Source organism: Hibiscus syriacus, unplaced genomic scaffold, assembly GCF_006381635.1.
Source record: "Hibiscus syriacus cultivar Baekdansim isolate YM2019G1 unplaced genomic scaffold, ASM638163v2 tig00002793_pilon, whole genome shotgun sequence".
Lineage (NCBI taxonomy): Eukaryota > Viridiplantae > Streptophyta > Magnoliopsida > Malvales > Malvaceae > Hibiscus > Hibiscus syriacus.
In genome coordinates this window covers 1,051,971-1,056,264 of record NW_024061944.1, presented here as the reverse complement: position 1 = coordinate 1,056,264, position 4,294 = coordinate 1,051,971, and the positions used below count along the sequence as shown (strand labels likewise).

At 36.1% G+C, this 4,294-nt stretch overlaps 1 pseudogene; it reads left to right on the top strand.

The window, feature by feature from the left end:
* The first annotated feature begins 349 nt into the window (after positions 1-349).
* Positions 350-3,614, top strand: LOC120150260 (annotated as a pseudogene).
* Positions 3,615-4,294: the final 680 nt, after the last annotated feature.

Here is a 4,294-nt window from a genome sequence, read left to right as displayed (position 1 = left end):
ATCGAGTAATTTCGAGGGCTAAATTGATATAAAAATACGATAGAGACGAATGTGATAAATTGAGTATATTACAAGGGTAAAAATTACTCTTTAGCCTAAAAAATTTAAGTAGACAATAAAAAATAATTTTAAATATAGTTTAAATACTTATTTTATATTAAGTCGAACAAATAAAGAAAGATTTTTACTGACACGTGTATTTTAAGCGAGTGGAAAAGTTGGGGGAGAATTGTGACGACTGGTGTTGGGCTGGTCACAATAAAAAAGCCTACGAGGCTCTGAAAGAAATCGCGAAGCAAATATTGCTCCTCTCGTCTTCATCTTCATCTCCTCCTCCTCCTCCTCCTCGTCTTTGTTGGGATTTTCGGCCCTTTCTTTGTCTTCAGCTCTTTTTTTCGCTTTTTCTTCTTTGGTAGCTAAATATTTTGCTCGTTTTATTCGTCTTGCTCTTCTTCTTGCAGGAGCATTAGAAGAATTTATTAAATTAAGCATCTCGATCAATCGTTTTCCAAATTCCGTCTGCTTTTTTCATAATAATAAATTTCAGGTATGCATTTTATTTATATATCCCCTCTGAATCCGCTTCTTGGTCACTTTTCCTGCAAAAATTTCTGCTGATTTTAAGCCATTTTCCGAGATTCATTTGATTTTTAGGCGTCTTTTCATAATCTAATCTGTACCTTATTGCTGGAAGTTGATATTCTTTTTGATATTTTAGGTTTAAAATTGAAAATTTTTTACTGTGAAGGATGTAGAACTTGAATATAAAATTTGAAGGTAAGAATTTTGATTTTCTATTTGTGTCTGGTTGATCTATAATTCATTCTGTACAGTTTCTCTAAAGACATAAGGCTTCTAGGGCTTTCTTCTTCTTCTTTTAATTTGTTAGTTTTTTAGGGTATGCCCGTACCTTTCTCTCTCTCCCAAAAGCCAGTACTTTTGCATTCAATCTCAGCCACGCTGGTACTTCGAGGGTTTGACTGTTTCTTTAACTGTTATTTTGGCTTATGAGCTTCGATTCAGCTTGAGCAATCCGGGATCCCCAGTAATTACATTTCTAGGGTTTGTTAGCGGTTCGAAGGGTTTTATATGTCATAACCAAATACGGTTTGCCTTATTTGTTTATTCGATTCTTTTAAAGCTGAACTTATGAACAATCATTAATAATTATGTCCTTTCTCAAATTGTATAAATTAGTAAGAAATTCCAAGAAAAAAATGGAAGGACCTGGATGTCTGATGATATCTGAAAACTCATTCCCGGTATCTTCTCCCTGTAATATTGCTTATCCTCTTAAATCTCCAAATATTCACTTGCCTCCCTTTGCCGGCTACTGAGCACTTTTGATTTCGGTCTCTCCTGATTCTAGAGTCATGTTGTAAAACCTGATCATTTTTTGTGCATAATCTTTAGCACTAATGTCAGACAGTAACTCACAAGGTTTTAATTTTGTTGTTTTTAGGGCAGATCGGGTAGAAATTGTGCCATCAAATGAGTATCAAGAGTTTGGGATAAGGAAACCTTATTCTGGTTTTGATCATTTGGGCTTTCATTCATGATTGGGAAAATGGTTGAAGGTCCTAATTTTACAGGGCTTATAGGAGGAACCAACAACAACGATAACAATTACTATGATTTTACTCAAGGGTTTTATCAAAAGCTTGGAGAGGGCACTAACATGTCTATTGACAGTTTACCGACAAGTAATGCTGGTGGATCTGTGTCCATGTCAGTTGAAAACAGTAGTGTTGGTTCTAATGATTCTCTAACCCACATTTTAAGCCACCCTGGTCTAAAACCTGTGAACCGCCGCAATTACTCTGTCTCTGTGGGACAGAGCGTGATTCGTCCTGGTAAAGTTGGCCATGCACTTAATGATGATGCATTAGCACAGGCATTGATGGATAATAAGTTTCCAACTGAGGGATTATTGAATTATGATGAGTGGACCATTGATTTAAGGAAACTTAACATGGGTTCAGCTTTTGCTCAAGGAGCCTTTGGGAAATTATATAGAGGTACATATAATGGTGAGGATGTTGCGATTAAGATTCTAGAAAGGCCTGAGAATAGCCCAGAGAAGGCACAAGTTATGGAACAGCAATTTCAGCAGGAAGTTATGATGCTTGCAACACTGAAGCATCCAAATATTGTGCGATTTATTGGGGCTTGTCGCAAACCTATGGTTTGGTGCATTGTGACAGAGTATGCAAAGGGTGGCTCAGTTCGACAGTTTTTGACAAGGAGGCAGAATCGTGCCGTGCCATTAAAATTGGCAGTTAAGCAGGCATTGGATGTTGCTAGAGGGATGGCCTATGTGCATTGGCTAGGGTTTATTCACAGGGATTTGAAGTCAGATAATCTTCTAATAGCTGCTGATAATCAATAAAGATTGCAGATTTTGGAGTCGCACGTATTGAGTGCAGACTGAGGGCATGACACCAGAGACAGGGACGTACCGTTGGATGGCTCCGTAAGTTTTTCGACCCGTATATATTAAAGTTTCTAACCCTTTTACAATATTCCATTTATATGCTTTTGTTAAAAAATATTGATGGCAGTTTTCATCTTTGTTAGATGGTTCTTGCTAATTTTCATGAACACAGATTTTTTTCCTTTAAAAGAAGACCCATAAGGATGTGCATTATTTCTGTTTTAATTTCCTACCTCTTTCAGTAATTAACTTTAATGATTTGCAGATTATCTTTGATATTCTTCTGTTGTGAGTTACGTTAGTAAGTCTTGCCGTTAAGGTTCTGGTATTTTCAATTTTCGTTTTTTTAGCTTGTAGTTATATGTTCTGAGCTTTCTGCTTGAGATCATAAACAAAAACTGTTTCTTTTACATCTTTATTTGAATTCTGAATTTGATTATGAAGTTCTTCGACTTCGTTATTTATACTAGAAGCTTCATTCTAAAATCTTTGATGCATTTGTTTTGACATTTAGTTTTACTGATTTATCTTTTACATGAAACTGCATTTAGCGGAGCAACTGAATTGGTATCTGAACTGTATTTGTTAAGTATTTTATACGCTTTGTTCATTATTTATATTAGTAATTATCTTTTGTTCTTGCAGAGAGATGATACAGCATAGACCCTACACGCAAAAGGTAGACGTGTATAGTTTTGGAATAGTCCTGTGGGAGCTTATCACTGGCTTGCTTCCATTCCAGAACATGACTGCAGTGCAGGCAGCATTTGCTGTGGTGAATAAGGGTGTAAGGCCAGTTATTCCAAATGATTGCCTCCCTGTACTGCGTGAGATCATGATGCGTTGCTGGGACATTAACCCAGAAGTCCGTCCTCCCTTCAATGATTGTGAAAATGCTTGAGATTGCTGAAACGGATGTACTGACAACTGTTCGTAAGGCCCGCTTCAGGTTGCATGACTCAACCTATGACAATTGACTGATCCAGAACAGAAAGAGTGAAGAACAGAGAATAAAGGAAAAGAGGATATAAATGGAAATGCAAGGGAAGCAGTAAGAATTTAAATATAAATTCATGTATGTATCAGTATTTTACATTATCTTTTTTCACTTTACACTTTATTTTCCAGGTAGAAGGTAAGTTATTGGGTTGCTGGTTGGTGTGAATATGTACTTGGACGAGTGGTGTTGTAGTTTTAGTAGTAAGGGGATCATTGATGTGGTTTCCTTATGTAGCTATATATGTGGATTGCCATATCTCCATTGTTTAAATGCAGGTTCTCAATTGGAAGAGCCTCTTGTTCCAGTTTTCTTTACTCATTTTTTTGTTTATTGGTTGCGAATTGAATGGCTAAAATAAGCATGTTTTGCCTTTCAATTTTTATATAGATAAAGGAAGTAACTATGGATGCAGCAGGATATTCAATACTGGAAGGCAACAAACCTTTGCTATCACATGGTTATTATTAATAGGGTTACAGCATACAGTGTTCACGAGTGTATGCCCCCATTCATCACTGAACTTTAACCGTCTAAATAGACTGCATTAGGTAAACCAAAAAGGCCCGTCGAACATAAAGTATGATCTCGCTTAGTATCGTTTTAGGTAGGAGTGACTATTTGAATCTTTGATTTAGTTTAGTTTTTGAGTATTATTTCATCATTCAAATTCTATTTAAATTTTAGGTAAACTACACAAATGGTCATTTTCGTTTGAATTCTATAAACTTATGATTAGGCCTGTAAATGAACTGAACGTTCAGCGAACCGTTCATGAACCGTGCGGCGGGAAGTTCGTTTATGTGCGTTTATTTATTAAATGAACGAACATGAACAAGATTTTTTGTTCGTTTAATTAAATG